This window comes from Nesoenas mayeri, assembly GCF_963082525.1.
Source record: "Nesoenas mayeri genome assembly, chromosome: 14".
Lineage (NCBI taxonomy): Eukaryota > Metazoa > Chordata > Aves > Columbiformes > Columbidae > Nesoenas > Nesoenas mayeri.
This window is the reverse complement of record NC_137556.1, coordinates 8,964,084-8,981,607: the sequence shown is the minus strand read 5'-3', so window position 1 is coordinate 8,981,607 and position 17,524 is coordinate 8,964,084. Positions and strand designations below refer to the sequence as shown.

The 17,524-nt window shown below is 37.2% G+C and overlaps 1 protein-coding gene across 1 annotated transcript in view; it reads left to right on the top strand.

Annotated features, from left to right (window-relative positions):
- Positions 1-17,524, top strand: part of SPOCK1 (SPARC (osteonectin), cwcv and kazal like domains proteoglycan 1) — a gene marked incomplete at both ends in the record, with an annotated part of 271,603 nt that overhangs the window by 119,599 nt on the left and 134,480 nt on the right. The gene's annotated exons all lie outside the window — the stretch shown is intronic.

Here is a 17,524-nt window from a genome sequence, read left to right as displayed (position 1 = left end):
TTTGCATTTTGTCACATGCATCATTTTGCTGATCTCTCAAAATATCTATTTTTGCATCTCCTTTAACTTGCTTCAAGTTCTTTAAAGGCATTTTATATAAAGTAATTTACATTTAATCAGGTTCAGTCAAAGCCAGCATTTTGTATCTTTTTCACCAGGTAGGAATTAAGAGCCTCTTGATACTTGGCTGAACAGATTGTTCTGAAAAAGGTTTTATATCCACTGCCTGTGGTGACGTTCTTCATCTACTACTTCTATTAAGTAAATTTAGATTGAGTAAATCTAAAAGGAAGACATTTTCTTACATTTCAAAGTGTTCTGTCTCAACTTACACTGTTCTAGATTTTTTTTTTTTCCTTCAAGGTTTTTGGTAGCATCAGCTTAAAAAAATGAAGCAAAAAATGAAACAACAAATCTAGATTTTAAAAAATAATTTAATATTGTTGAAGCATGTTTTATTTTTTTCTAATATACTCTGACAATAATGACTTTTCTGTCATACTCTTCTAGAGTTAAGATGTCAACAGAACAATTTTTGGGGTGATGTCTGTCAGTGATAAAGTTCATTGACCTGGTAACACAGAGAGATTTTGAAGTACTGAACATATGTGTTCCTGCTCTCTTTTTAAAAACTAGGTTCTTGAATCCTTTTTTTCTTTTCCTTCTAGACCTAAACCCCATAAATGCTGAGATCAGTGGTTCAACTGTTGTTTGGTGTGAATGTTACATAAATCATTGTGAAATACATGACTAGTTTCTGACAGACTGCACTCTTGGTTTTTTGCTGGCACAATAAAAGTGTATTTGAAAAATTTGGGAAGTTTGCTTTAATGTCACTGTTTGGCCTTTGATCTGTTCTGGCACTGCTTTGCTCAGTGTTTGGTTGGCTGCTGTAGGTTTACTGGGAGCAGTAGAGAGGAGAAGTTGGAAGTTATGATGACTTGTCACTACCTGCTCCCACTGGCACCAATGATGGCAGCAAGTTAATTCGTTATATTGAACTCAGGCTGGGCTCCTCCTTGGGCCGTTGTGGTCGGCACCATCAGGTCCCACTGTATTCTTCATACTGCTGTCTGCTTCCTCCCCTCGCCTCACAAAGCTGTTGATGTTATTTTTGACTATTTTTGCAGGAAGACCAAGGAACAATCACATGTTCACCAGAATATCCTTATATTTCACTAAACACATGTCCCATGCAGAGGGCAGGTAGCAGCGTGTTGCAAAAGAGCGATTTTTTTCTAGCAGTTAAGGTTTGTTCTAAAAAGCTTTGGAATATTGTCAGTGGATTATTTTTCTTATATAACAATATACTCTTGGGATCTAGCTAGTTCTGCAATTACTTTACACCTCTTCTTCCTGGAAAAAAAAAAAAGAAATAAATGGATTAGTGTAATATAGCTATGGTAAGACAAGTTGATTTCATTCTTGTGCTGTTTAAGTGATTGGAAGTGTCAGATTTTTCTGACTTTAATCCTTTTTGATTAATTTCCCTATTTTATCCTTAAAGCATTATCTTTCTCTCCTATAAAACCGTTCCACAATAACCTAGAATATTTAGGGGCACTTTTCTGCTCTCAGTTACAAAACTGTAAATCCACAGTAATGCTACAGAGTCTCAAGGCTTTGCTTTCAATTTACACAGGAATAACCGAGAACGAGAAGGAGTTCTGTCTCTTACTGTAAAAGTAAAGGAAAAATGGAAAAGCTGTCCTTGATATTTTGTATAATAGTAAAACTACAATCTCAGGGTAGCAGCAGATTATGCTGCCACCTCTGAAGCTTTGGCCACATACAGGAATATGTGACTACCTCCTCACAGTGTAAAGGTCTTGCTAAGAACAAAGTTCTCTCCAGATTGTAAGCATCTTATTGAAGAAATTAATGGTTTTCCTTTTTCCTTCAGGCTGATTTCTTGTGAGCTCAGAATTTCTCTATTTTGTACATTTCTTGCTGTACCAAAGCGATTGTGTCATACACTAGTTCTGCATAAAAAGATGTAATAGGCAAATCCAATGTTTTTATAGGTTTTGTTTTAATTCAGAAACTTCAAAAGGTAGCATTTATGTTAAAATGATTGTCTAGATCTGTAGGAACAGTTTTCTCCCAAGATCTTGGTATAAGATTTTGGTGTTTGACTTGAGCAAGTATAAACCTTCTGGTGCAATGATTAATGTTACTTTTTTTCACATGTACCCCATTTGAAAACATAAGCCATACGCCAAAGAACAAAAACATGCTGTTTTCAGTGGATGAATATTCCCATTAGAAAATTTTTCTTCTTTGCTTATGACTTTTGGAAGTCTCTGGGCTTGTGTTTAACCAGATATAGATACCATCTCTTTCCTTTAAGTTAGGGAAGTTGAGGGATAGTAGTGTCACGAAACATTAAGTTTCTTTGCTTTAAATTTATAAGTTCAGTTGTCTGGATCCACAAATAACTTCAATTCCCAGAGCTGAGACCAGTTCGTCATCTTTATGGATCTTAAATTTAGCCAAAACAATAAAAGCGGGTTCCACGAGAAAGCTCATTTGCTGCCAAGTGTCAGTAGCCTTTAATTCCCTTCTAGAATCTGACAGCAATATTCCTAGGAAAGCAGAATTGAAAAGCAACAGGTAACAGCTGACCATTTAACCCCTCACTTTCAGTATTATCTCCAGGATATTTAAATAACTTTATTTGAATTTTTAAACCTATAATTAGTCCATATCTTTAGACATCTTTAGATATTCTTCTCAGTGCTTTTCCCCCAACCTGTCACTTTGATTAAATAATTAAGGAAGATTGTACCAATAAAGATGATTCGTTCACGCATGTGTTGAAATTGGAGTTCTCCATTGAATCTCACTGTTGTCATAAAAACTTTATTGAAAACATTAATGTTAATTCCAATGTTTTCACATATCTTACGGCTTAACGTGAAAAAAAAATCTTCATCATTTACTTTTCAAACACTGTTTAGAAAGTATTTCTTCTATAATAGGAAAACATTAAAATTCAAAGCAATGTTTAGGAAAGCAATCAAGAAAAATCCTAGAGTTAAGTAAACCCCTCCTGTTGCAAGAATATGACACAGAACAAGGCATGTTTTTTTTCTTGGTCTCAAATGCTCCTTAAACATGAAGCTAAGCCTGACATCAGCAGCAGTTTTTCCTGAAAATGGATTGCATCATCGGGTCCCAAAGCTTTTCTTTCACCTGGTGATCCACCAAGGCTTTCCGCAAAGTGTTCTAGTGAGAGCCCAAATAGTAATCTGTCTGGTGACTTTTAAATGTACATAGATGTGTGTGAAATTGATCAAGGATTGCTAAGACAACTAGAAAGAAATCTGATAGGTGATTTGGGTAGTTTATCAACAGCTTGGGTGTGTCAGAACTCTTCCTGAAAATGTAGATGAAGTGAAGGCTATCTAAATGGAATTAATTATGTCTTCCATACCGCAGAGTTAGAAGGGTTTGTATGTGTTCTACTGCACTTCAAAAGCATAAACTACTCCCTAAGTGTAAGCTCTGTTACTATGTCATGGTAAGCCCTTACTTCCACTTCTGTCATACAGATTATAACTGTATCTCAGTGAATTCAACCTTCTGGTCCTCCTTTCTGTCATCTATTCTAGGTGAGGCTTAATACTACCACAATCAGTCATTAGGGATTTGGAGGATAGCAATATATAACATTACATAGCTATCAACCTCATGTTTTAACACAGATTAATTTCAAATTAAAAAATATTAATTTGGCAGCAGGTTTTGGATGAGTTCCTGATACAGCTGTCTGTGACTTTTTTTCAATAAAGCTAAGTGTATTAACAAGGGAAATATTAAAATCCCCATAAAAGGAAATGGAACTACTATAGCATTACTTTTTTTTTTTTATAAACAAGTGCACAGTGAAAGTATTTGAAGTTAATTCAGAAACAGCAGAGAACCTCATTAATGTTATATAATACAGATACGTATGTCTGACTTCACAGCAAACATCTTTTCTGTTGGCTGTGTTCATGAGAATGTTAGTGGTGTTTCAATTTTTAGTTGCAAATGTTCATTATCATTATTAGCTTCCATTAAATTATTAGCATTCTACTGGTTCCTATTTTGTTGTCTTGTTCATTAATTTTTTTAACATCTATAACACACTTGTCAAGCAGAATGGCCCTTTGTACACCTAAGTGACAAGCTGACAAAAGAGCTACATGATGATTTAAGTCCTGACTGCAATGCAAGAAAACCCCAGAGGAGGGGAAATAAAGCAATCCCATGGTAGCAATTGTAATAGCTACAAGTCCAGTAAGATTCCAAAGATTTTGAGATTTGCCAGAGAAGCCAATTTGACAAGAGTCTCATTTGACAGCAAGAGTTGTCAAGGAGGGAAAAGATTTTTCATTGAAGAACTGACAGAAACAGATTGACGATCATGTGTTAAGGTTGTTGGATTGCCATCTTTTATATTGGAGAAATTGAACAGAGTGTTTTGTTTTGACATTTTTAAAATTAAGTGTTCTATTTGCTTATTTGAAACATTTTTTTCCACTATGTGCCAATTGCATTATGTATTGGTAACAATAGTAATAATAAGTGGTGTCTGCATGTATATATATATATGTGTATACAGCAATAATTAAGTACTAAACGAAAGCAAACAACAAAAAATGAAACCTGGAAGCACAGTATCATTTGAGGACAAACAAAATCTCCAGCTCTGTTTTATGTTTTAATTTATTCTGAATGAATTAAGTTAGTGATAGCTACTCACAGGATTAATGGATTAATTAGCTGCTCTTGAAAAAGAACTATATTAAGGTCTACATGACTCAGCACAGTAGCAGCTTTGATTAAAATACTCCTGGTTTACTGAATAAGTTAAGAGTGAACAAGTTCTTTCCACTAAGATTCATACAGACAATACCACCGCAGAGTCCTCTACATATTGGTATTCTTTGTTAAACATAGTTGTAGCTTTCCAACTTGAGCCACATATCTCTGTCCCCTTTAACATTTGATGAGTAAATGGTATTTCTCATCATTCTTCAGAAATTTTTCTCGTGCTTCGAGGAGAGCTTTGGTGATTTGCAGCAGTCTCTGTCCACAAACCCTTAAAGCGCTGAACATCTTCTGCAACCTTATGAGAAAATCAGGGGACCCACCCCTGAACTGATGAAAAGGCATAACAGCTCCCCTGTTATTTGCTTTACTTTACAGTTGTTTCAATTCTTTTCTGAATTGATTTTTATTTTTAGGTTGAAAAAACACCAAGTTCATGTAACACATAAAAGAAAAAGAGAATTTCTGTAGATTACTTGTTTTATTGTGTAGTAGGCAGTGACTGCAATGTAAGACCTCATAGCCAGTTAACTCCTTGTACATTTTACTAAAATGTTTTTCTGCAATTTATAGCAAGAAAAGCAGAAACCTGGGAAAACATTTTTGTCTTTTTTCCACTAGAAAGAATGTCAGCTGCACTACAGAAAGAAGTGGAAAGTTATAGTAGCTCCAGTGAGAAACACCTCTCTAAAATTCACTAGGAGTTTAACTTGGGCACATGAGCATACACCAGGGCATTTGGAATAACAAAAAATTAAAAGGGAAATCTTTGATAAGAAGAATTTGCATGTGCCTTGGAAGCATCCTGCATAATGAAAGCATGCAGACAAAAGAAAATATTAAATAAATTTAGTGGAAATGTGGGGTTTTTTAGTGTTGGTGAATTGTGTAGCACTTTAAATTGGAATCAGAGTTTTTCTTCTCTAACCTCTTGACTGGGTGGTTACACTGTCTGGAAGTCCCAAATGACTGTTAAAATTATAGGATTTGAAAGTATTCCTGAGGAAAGTAATCAACTGTGGGATTTTTGCTTGATTTAAGAAAAAAGTTCTTAGCAAATTTTGGTACAAGTAGGTAAACAGCTCCAAATATTAAAAATTGTCAGCTTCAGTTATCTCAACAATTTCAAATTCAGTATTTCAAAAGATAATAGTTAGATGATAAATGCTTATTCCAAAAGTCATGCAGAATGAATTGAACCTTTTTTCCATAGTGTGCTCTGTCAGCTAACTGTGATTTATGGCATTAGTTTCAAATACAAAATTCATAAAGATGTGCAGCTCAGATATTTATCTCTGAACGCAACCACTTAGTCAAAAAGATCTACAAAGCAAGGAAGCTCAAAACCGAAAATGCTGAGACGTTCTGGTATTCAGCTTCCTGAGATCTTTGAATTATGGATAATTCCTTCATCAGGACTGGCATTCTCCTGCCTCCTTTTATATTCTTATGGTATTTTAAGTTATCTTAGCATCTAATGAAAAGAGGAGATTTGATTTAGGGAAGAATATGAGTTGCAGTGCCAAGTGGAAGCAGTATCACAGTTCACGCTCTCTCTGGAGATGGAGAATAAAACTAGTTGGGCCCATTGAACAGAGCCCAGAGGGAGGAGACCAGATGTTGCAGGAGCTGGGAAATTGTCTGGAATAAAGGGGAGCCCTATGAGATCAATATGATGTAGCAGAATCCCTGAGGGCTTGTGCCCTGTGAGTTTGAATTTCGTAATGTTGTTTTGTGGTTGTGAAAAGGAAAAAGAAATATTTGTGCTTGTTCCGGAGGAGTATTCAAACGATGTTGAGGTGCTCAGGCAAGTGAATATACATTTGAAAAATATGTGCATCTGGTGATGACTCTGTGAAGTTTCAGTTTGCATATTTATCCACCCATTCAGTGCTGTCCAGGCATGACCGATAACAATATAACTTCTCAACCAGCTCATACAAATCAATTTTCTGTTTTAAATGTATTCCATGCTATTCTGTTGGGTACAGAACACACCCTTCGTTTCTACAAGGGAATTAATTTGCTTCACTAGGCATTTGCAAAGCAGAATACATCACTAGAGGATGAATGGAAATGAATTCATACAGGATTCTAGCACAGCCATTGGCCCCAATGTTGGCAGCACATTGGTCCTGATGATTTCAGAGATACCAGTTCATCCATGTCGTGATTCATCTAACAATGAATTATCATGGAAAAAAATAACAATAAAAACAACTGAATGTAAAGCATACATCTCAGAGGCAGATTTCAATTGTGGAGTTCCAGTGTGTTACTGATAAAATGAAGCTATCTTCAGGGAATTAGGATGCTGATGGAGGGGAAAATGTGTGATCATTTATAATGCAGCAGCCTTCTCAAGACTTATGTAGTGGTTTCTGTATTCCTGTAGAAGAAAATTCATTTGTCTTATCAAACACAAATGAATGCCTGTCTTTTACAGATTTTTTTTGTGATTCTCCTGTGCAATCATAACTTGGAATGTAAGCTGAATTTCACAGGACATAGAACTCAGTTACTATGGAAATCAGTGTTATGTCTAAAAAAACACAACGTGACTCTATAGGGAAAAAAAAAAAAGAAAAAAAAAAGACTCCCATATAATATATGTACATAGAAAAATTGTTTTGATAGCCCTTTATTTGTTTTTATCATGATGTAAACAGTATGTTATAGAACAGTGTAAAATACAATTATTTTTGTAATAAATTTATTTCTGAATGAATTAACTTAATATACATTGAAACATATTTGTTTTGAGTATTATTGAATTCTTGTTTCTGCAAAATATTCCTGTTTCAGAGAAATCAAACTTTTTAATTAGTTTTAATTGCAAAGCCTCCTTGGAGTATCTTTTTTCTAGCTCTCAGAGAAAATGTGTTCCAATCCATGACCGGAACAGCTAGATACCATCACCAAAGTAGTCAATTCTAATGAAAAAATGAGGGTCAAAGGTAGTGGAAACTGATAAATTTAGCATCTGTCTCTCATTGTGCCTAATAGGAGAAATCTATTTCTTTGGGATTAAGATTGGAAACCATTGCCTAAGATGCAGCCTAGCCACAGTCCTGCTCAGGAGCTTCCCTGTGCGACTGGGTGGGTTCAGACATGGAGGTCTGAGTTATTGGTTTTGATAGAAGAATGCATGTATGGGGTCAAAACCAGCCGTGATGTTGTATCTCCAATGTGAACCACAGCAGAAGGTGAGTAACAGCCAAGAAACATTGATACTATGGCCTGTAGGAGTAGCAGAGGGCTTTTAAAGTGGTGGCTGAGAAAGGAGTTTAACAATTTTAGGCAAGAAATCTATCATTTGTTGTTTGATTAATTTTGTTTTTCAAGAAAATAAGACTATTTGCCTTTTTTTTCTTTTTTTTCTTTTTTTTTAATAAGGCTTTCACCAAAGCCATACCTGACTGATGTCCTACTAACAGAAGGAAACCTGCAAAAACTTGCAAAAATTCAAATTTTGGCTATTAACTCTTCCATCTGGTTAAAGTATGAGGATTTCATGGTGTCTGTCACTGTAGTATATGAGTCCTTCACAGTCTATCACACTTTTTCATGAAATGTTTTTGAAGTAGGCAAGAATGGTGATATCACCTATGCTGATGTGAGGTTCGGTTACTGTATCTATAGGTCTGAGGCTTCCTCAGGATAGAACCCAAGTTTCATGGGACACAGTCCAGTGCCTCAAATACAAGATTCCCCTTCCTTCCCTCACCAGCTTTTCCACAACAGATTATTGCTGTTTTGAAGAAGGCGGGGAACACCTCCCCCCGCAAAACAAAACAAAACACAACACCACCTGTAGAAAATAAATGGAAGATATGTTAGTTTTTATTGCATATTCTTTCAATTTGTAAAGGATTTTTAAGGCACTCTCCATTGCAATTTCATCTTGTTAGTGCCACTTGAGTTATATTACTATTCTATACTATGTGCATTGTCAGTAAACAAATGAAGAAAATATGCATAAGTTTTGGAGCTGGGTGAAGGGTATTGTGATTTTACTTATTGTACCTCCTCCTATTCAAGTGTCTTTGTTTCCTAGTTACCATTCGTATTTTCTTTCATTCTCTACTGAATATGAGCAGAATTTATATTTGCTGCTTAAACAGCTGTGTTGGCAAGATCCTTTTGGGGCCAATTTTGTGGTTTTTTCATGAGTGTATTCTCCAGGCCACACGCATCCCTTGTGTAAATGTGTAGTTTGCAATGGGCCTTAACATGACATTTTGAGTTCATGGAAGCTGTACATGGATAAAAAATGCAGGACTGGGCATATTTTAGACTATATATGAAAAAAAAACCCTCACTCTGCTCTATTTCCATAGCAGTATAATTGGTCTTTGTTCTAGTTGGGACAGTTTGCATATATTAAGTGTGTACAGAACCTCTTGGCAGGACTGAAGTCTATATTTGAATTGGAAAAAGATCAGTCTGCTTTAAAGAATGTTATGTTAATTAGGAAAATACTGCAAATAGCTGTTATATATAGGGGGTAGTCTCTGGAGGCAAATTATTCCAGCCCCATGGCATTGTGTAAACATTTGTGTGGGGATGGGATTCCATAAGACAAAAAACAATTCTATCCTTTACTGCATTGTTAGTTATGATAACATCTCATAGGAAAACGTTTCCTTTAATCTCTTATTCTACCTCTCTTGGCCCCTTTTTCTTTCTCTTTGCCTCTCACCTACTGTCCCCTTCTCCTTTTTGTCTGAATAGTACCTATGTGATGTTGAACACCATAATTTCCTAGATAGTGGTATGTTACCACTATGTTCCAGCATCAACAGCAACAGGGGTTGCAAAACAGTCTTAGGGTTTTTCTCTTCACATGTTCTGTTAATGCAGTGACTCCCGCTGTGCTTAGAACAGGATTTTGCATGTGCAGGAAAAAATTGCCCCTTCATGAAGCTGAGCTGAATCCCTTGCAGGCAGTATAGCTCCAGGGAGACCTTCCAATGTTCTCCTGCCCTTGCAGAAGAGTTGCATCCCCTCACCTCCTGTAGGGTTCTCTGCATGAGTGGAGGACAAGGGCAGGGGTGGCTCTTGCTGGGTATAATATGAGTGATTTTCTGTGTCCTTTTTCTGTCCCGATTGGGCAGCTGTCATTGCCTTGCTGGCACAGAGTCATGTTTTCTATATCCCTAGAAACCTCTGTAAAAAAAGATTGATTTGTCATTTCACTCAATGTTTGCAATAGGTCACTCTCCAGGCATCTGTTTTCATAACTATATTCAGAAATAGCTTCTACCAAGACATTTAATGAAATTCAGTGAGCTTTTTTAAAAATTACAGCAAACGCAAGCCACAACCCTTGGTTATTTGTGAAATATGTTGTAGCTAAGTGAGTTTGATATGACATTCATGCCAATAATACAACACAGTGCTATAGTAGATATGGAGACAGAAGAGCTTGGGGTGATAGATTGGGATGGGTCCTTGAACTCCCCTCTGTAAGCCGTCAAGGAGATATGTGTCATTTCGAGGCTTTTAGACATTGTCATTTGCAGGAGCGTGCAGAAGTTAAAGGGCTACAGCTGCAGTCATAGCAACTAGGGCAATATTGTAAGTTATAATAATTAATATATTTCTATAGGCTTTGATTCTGCGAAGTACTATCTCCTTGGGGATGCAAAGTGTCATTAGTTCCCACTGACACTCGTGAGAGTTGAAACTTGTTTAGCCCTCCTCAGCTCCCCCCACAAGAGCCTTTAGTGCTCTTTTGTTGCTGCTCTTGGTCAAAACATAGAGCAGAGGCTTTTTATATTCACAAGTTTGATCAAACCCAGGTGTCTGCTGGTGTTACAGAGTAGGTTTCAAGCACTGCCTCTGTTTTTGCAAGTACTGATTACTATAGTATTTCTTTGCTGTAGGTACCTTTTCCTCTTGTTCCTGAAATTACATTAATCCACCTACTCCAATTTCATGAATTAAAAAGGGAGGCTCAATCAATTAAAATGATTGAGACCATCATTTCATCATCTTTCAAAAGTGCAAAGCCTATGTCCTTTGAGTATTAGGGTACTGTCAAACATTACATCCTTCTAGAGGTTGTTTGTCACATCACACAAGAGAGAGGCCATTATCTAGCAGTGTGGAGCAAGAACATCTTAAATAGTTTTGGAGTGAAACAAGCTTGTAATGTGTTCTACCTCAGAAAGGCACAGGAAGCAAAAAGAAGGTATAAGTCACCAAAAGAAGAGGTTATCAATCATGTGCTGGATATGTGCCTGTGCAAGTATATTAAAAATACATATTTACAGTCATTTTTGTTTGAAATTTCTCAGTGCTTTTAATCTTTACACTTCCTAAGTTTCATAAGTGAACAAAGAAATGTCATCTTGGGCACCAATTATCACTGAATTTCTCACTAGTATTTCATGAAGCTATGCTAGCTGTGTGTCAAGAAATTTAACCCAGCTTCGTATCTACAAGGTTGTTGGCAGCTTTGGGCCCTTATAATGCTTTCAAACTGTACAATTACTGTCATTGCTTCTCCTACCAAGAAACCAATTTGGGAAGAGAGTTAATCATGCATCAGATAAATTGATGGTACTTGCCATATGTGGTGGATGAAGAGTCATCACTGTGCACCTACAGTATAGGGAAGCAAGAGGTCAAGTGGTGTTGACAGATATGAAATAGTTTAGGGCCATGAGACCATTGCTTAATTTCAAGATTTTAATAGGAAGTTCTTTTCCTCCTTTATACTGAGATTTACACCAGGTACCAGCCTTTCAGGTGTACTGTGGATTTACAAAAAGAAAACCATCACCCGGAGCCTCTGCTCTAATCTGTGCACAAGTGTGTAAGCAGCTTGTGGGAAAGAGTAACTGGCATTGTAAGATTCTGATTACACAACAGTCTTGTCTTGAGTGTATATCCAAGTGGAAACTGAAGCGCTGACTCATTCCTAATTCTGCTTGACTCATTTCTCATTCTTCCCAGTGCCTCAGAAATGTGTGAAACACATCCTGTTTGCTCTTCTGTTGCAGTAAACATTGGAGAAATGATCTTCCATTTAGACACATCGGTGGCAAAAACTTTCAAGCTCTCTCCTTCATCTCTCTAAAGCAGAGTGGGAGTTGGAAAAGAGGTTGTGGTCAACAGCATGACAAGACTCCAAAGAGCAAACCAGGCAGCTACCCAACAATAATAAGTTTACATTATAATACATTATTTGTAGCTGTGAGAACGCATTCAGTTGCCAAGAGCACACACATGTTCTGTATTTGCATGTGAGTTTTGATGAATATTGGGGGATTCTGTTTAAAGCTTACAAGGTTTTTTTTTCATTTTGTACTCAGTAGATGGTGACTTTCTTTAGCAAATGCTTTGCAAGACAATATTTAGAATAGTGCTACCTGTATTTGTCCCCTCTCTTTCTATCAGGGTTACAATATTTTTTCTTTGCCATTTTTAACTATCTTTATATATATATCTATATATCTATATCTCTCTCTCTATATATATATATTCTCTAAGAGTTTGAGGATGAGATGGACAAAGTACTGGGAAGGAAATAGCATTTCTCATGTCATCAACAGGATAATCCAGAAGCACCAATGTAAAACAAAGTATTATAGTAGTATCCTCTATTAAAGATCTGGGCAGCCTAAGAGGAGGGAGCTATTTATTTTGAGATTCGTTTTTTAAAATGATAGACTGATTATCAAATTCCATGCTAATTCATGTTATTGTGCTCTAGTTTATCTCAAACACTACACTAACTAAATCATCTTTCTTATCACTAGGTATCTGATTTTTAGCACGACTAGGTCTTTACACTGACATTCCATTCCTTCTTTTTTTCTCTTGAGAAATATTGAATATATGTTGTAAACCAGTAAGGGCAAACAAGTAATACAGTAAACTGTTTTCAACCATCAAATCATAGTAGTTGCTCAGGTTGTCAAGTTTCAGTTATGTTTAGATAAACTAAAGGTAATGTGTATCTTATTCATGTTTAAAATACATCAAATGCATTGCCCAGGTATTCAAGTCATTGAACTGTTCATGTTAGCAGTATTTATTCCTTTTATAAATTTCCTTTGGAGGGCAGATAAGTAGCAATATTGTACCCTAATGAGCATATGTATGCTGCAGTGCTTTTCAGAGAGATTTAGTTCAGTGATTACGTTTCCTTGATCTGCCAATCTGCACATCAAAAGCAGCTCTTTTGTTTCAATAATTTGTCTACCAATATTAACTTCTGAATAGGTGAAAACCCCCCAAATGTCAGGGTGGTTTAAAACTATTTGGGGATTATATTTAAGCCATTGTTACACTGCTTGTGTCTAAAGGTACGTCAGCATCTCTTGTAGCATAACAACTACAGTTGAAAGGCAGAAAAGATAAAAAGCAAAGAGAATGTAATTATAGTAATTAACAGTGTCTATCTAATGGGCCCCACTTCCAGTCTAGTCTCTAGTAAATAACTGGTGTGCAGAATAGGGTACAGGCAGATCAGCTGCAGCACAGGTATGGCTACAAAAAAATGATACACATCTTGGGTTTTACTTGTTAGATGACTGGCTTTAGGGAATGGAATGACTCACAGTTGTGACATAGAAACATAAAGAAATTCTGTGCACTGGTGCATCTGTGGTAATAATTCAGTTTTTGGCCCAGATGGGAAGCAGTAGTTGCTGTCCTTAGCTGAATACTGCAAGAGATAGGACTTCTTTTCCCATTTCATCTGTGTTTGACACCTGGGTGGACTGTTGACCTCTTACTGGGGTCTCCAGTTGTTCTTATAGGCCCAGTGACACATGTTACTTTTTATTTTTTGTATTGTTTTCCCGTGTCTGCAAGGTTCAGTTTCACCCTTTGAATAAGTCAGCCACCAGGCACCGCTTGTTTGGTTTTTAAGTCAGCAGAGGTCTATTACATATCTGGCTGGAAAGAACAACACAGGAAAATAAGAATTTGTTTTCTAAATTACACCAACTAGTCCAATGCTTCCTTTCTTACAATGGCTTGAGACAGATGCATGAGAAAAGATGTATTTAAATTGTGGAATAAGCAAATAGGCAGGAATTTGCTGCAGACACAACAATGTCCTTTGAAGGCCATCTGAAAGCCACCTTCAGAACCAAAGTAATTCCCCGCAGCAGCAGACAGCAGGGCCAGCAGGAATGCTACAGAGAAAACAAGACCTTCTGTAGCCGAAGCACACATGGATTCTTGATATGCCAGTACGTGGTTTGGGTTGCCAGTAGGCACCATGTGTAGAGAGAGCAAGTGAACCAGAAAGCAATCCATGTACAGCTATCTTCACAATCATCCATCACAGCTGCACAGAGCTTCCCATTAGGTCTTCTCCTGATCTTTAGCAGATACAGGCTCAAGCCTTGAAATATTTATTCTTTAAAATCCTTTGTATGATTAATTATGATAGCTCTAGGTATTTTTGCTCTCTGCGTAAATGTCCAATCCTTTGGGGTCCTCATTAAGGTATTACCTTCATCACTTTGCTGTGGCAGTGATTCTGCAGTTCTGTTCAGGATGGGTCAGCGTCGAAAAAAAAGTACTTGTTTTTTACTTCTGCCTGGCCATTTCCATACAGCAGCCAGAGTTTTGCATTCTGAGAAACTGAGCAAAGAGTTATTGTTTTCCTGATATTGGAGCTTGTGCGTATGTGCACAAATGTCATGTTTGAAGAAGAGCATCGTGCACACATGGAACTGTGAGTGAGCTGATATTTCTTCTACCCCTGGAAAGCTTGTTTGAACATCCCAGGAGAAAATTCCATGTGCTGTACCAATAAGACTTGCCTGTGCTTTTGCCTTGAGAGCAAGAAATGTTGATACCAGCTTTAATCCTAAACCTTTCTTATGAAAGCCAATATACAGGGTAATGCAAAAATCTGTTGTGTTGACGGTGCCCTGTCATGCTGAGAAAGCTCTCTGCAGTGTTTGTTTACCACCTTCCCCACAGAGGAAACATCAAATGGGGCTTTTTTTTTTCTTCAATGGCAGCAGAGATGTTGCTTTAACATTATGTCTGTCTTCCTGTGCCTGGCTGGCTCTTGGAGCTGGCCGTACTGTCAGACAGCAGGGTTCCCATGTTTGGGCATGTGGTGCACTGCTGACAGCAGAACAGCTTCAGTAGCAGGAAAGGTGGCAACATATCAGCCTATTTGAGGTCTGTTTCAGGTTACAAAGCCTGATATTAAAGGCTACAGAGAATGAGCAGCTTTGATGAACCACAGCTTTAATGATTTCTTCACCTTTGTTATAACACTGTCTTGACAAAGACAACAAAGCTTTTGGGTACAGAATTGAAAAGAGGATCTAAGAGACAGCTTTTCACTTGTCTTACCCATCCACATACTCCCCTGAATCAAGGCTTAACACTTTAACTTGTGGTAGGTACTGTTGACCACCCTTCACACTTGCATGCTTCGTAGGAAATGCCAACAATTGGCTGCTCGGATATTCCAGTCATCTTTGCCAGGGTCCTGAGCATCACAGCAAGCTCCAGTGATTTAACATTGGGCATTTTTCCTGCCATATTTTACCCGTCTGAGAACCTGCTGTTACATAAAATGTAATTTGAAATACGATACTTCATTAGATGATTTTACAGTATTACAGCCACCCAAATGCTTTGATGTAGAAGATAATTAGTAAGAAATTATGAGGAGATAAAGCATGGGTGGGCAGACAGGGCTAATGAGTCACAGTCAGCAGAAAGTTTGAATTGAAGTAGTTTGCTGTCATTAATATCTCAAGCATATTCCCATCGCGTTTCTTCCCCAGATATGAGAGGAAGACACTTAGAAGATGCATTCTTAGAGCCAGAACTTGATTCTAGTCTTGCTGTGTGGTCTGTCAGACAGTTATCAGAGTCATTCCTGAATCACAGTACCTTCAGTTCTGCAAAACTCAGGTCATAAAAATCAGACTGATTCCAAAATAAGCAATGGTTTAAACAGTTGTTTTCCTCCTTAGTCAGAAAGATTCAAATGAGTTTTTAGTTTAGGGATAGTGTTATCCATGTTAAGGTGCTGAGCTTCGCTGCAGTACTGATTTGACTTCTGGCAGACTGCAAGCTTCATGATTGTGCTGGGTTGAGCTTCATCATAACTTTAAACATGTGTGCTGCCTCTGTGTTCCCACAAACTGTGCACCCTAATCTCTTCAGCCTCTTTCCTTTTATCTATTGTTTCTTCAAAAGAAGAGAAGAATCACTTAAAAGTAGTTATTTAGTATTTAACAAACCCAGGATTTCCATATCAGTCATGACCCATGGCAACAAGTCTGACCAGGTCACAGCAAAATTCTGTTGTTTTCATTTGAAGTAGCAAAATGCTCTCCATTGTTTTGATGTTGCTGGTTTTGTTGGAGTTTTGTTTAGGTGTTGCTGCAGATGTGTTTGTTCTATATAGTTTCAAGGCAGCTGGTCATTTTCAGATTTCTTATATTTGGCGTGGGTCCTATGCATAATCTGGTTCACGGAGATAAAGAAAAAAGGTGATGAGGAGGAAACTGCGCTGTATCTTGATACCAAAGATACCATTAATTAAGCAGATAATAGTACAGAATTAAGCCCCGTGGATCCACTGCTTAAGGAACAAAAAATGTGCTTATATTGGAAAGACAAAATTAGGAAGGAGTTTGGCCTTAGCTTTCTGTTGAGATTTTCTTTCTGGCTAATCACATCTGCTATTAATGTGTTCCTTTCATTCAGGTGGTTTTAGAGTGCATTGTATATTAGTAATTTCTTCCCCAATGCTAACGCTGTGTTTACCATTTCCCTGGCAGTTCATCTGTATTCTGTTGCTGACACAAGTTGCAGTTATTGTCTCTTACATTCACAAAGCTGCCTTCTGAGGAGTTAACAGGTTATCAGCTCTTGTAGTCAATTTTAATCATTGTGTAGAATCATATCTTTCTAATAAGGCAAGTCATTAATTATTGTGCCCTTTTTATCAGCCTATCAGGGGTGTTGTGGCTTTCAATTACAACCTTTCATGGTTTTCTTTGGTAGAATCCAGAATACTTAGAGAGACAACCCCATAGGAAGGCAGACCTTTTCTCTGTACAAACTATTATCTCCTCAATTATTGTTCTATTTATTTACAAATAAAGACCAAATATCCTCAGTGAAACATATGAAAAAATAATAAGAAATTCCATTACCCAAATACTGAAGAATAATTTGACATCAGAAGCCTAATGGAAACAGAAATACATTATCCATTTGTATGATTAGAGAATAAGAGCCCTTCATAACCTTAAAATAAATGAAGTACCAATATGAAATTAGGAAAATGTTTTTCATTTATAGAGAATCCTGAAGCAAGTTTCTTAACAGCCTCACTTCAGACTCAATCGTTATAGATTACTGTGGAGATGTAATGGAACTATACAGAAGTGCAAGGAAAAAGGCAGGAGACCGGTGCCTGGTAAGCCAAATAAAGCATTAGCAAACTTTACACAGAGTGTGAAAGTGCTTGGTGGCAAGCCGTGTTCTTTCCTTCTCCATAAATCTGTAGGAAGGTTTGGCAAAAGAATTGAGGTAGTGTGAGACCCAGAAGTAATGAGCATCTCCCAAAATCGGTGTCACTTGGCCTGGCCACAGATCCCTCCATAGAAAAATCCTGCTGTTCCTCATGCTAATTGGTGCTTTCTATGGGAATATCGGGTAGCCCTGGTACAGTTCTCTTCTAGCCTCTGCCCAGGAA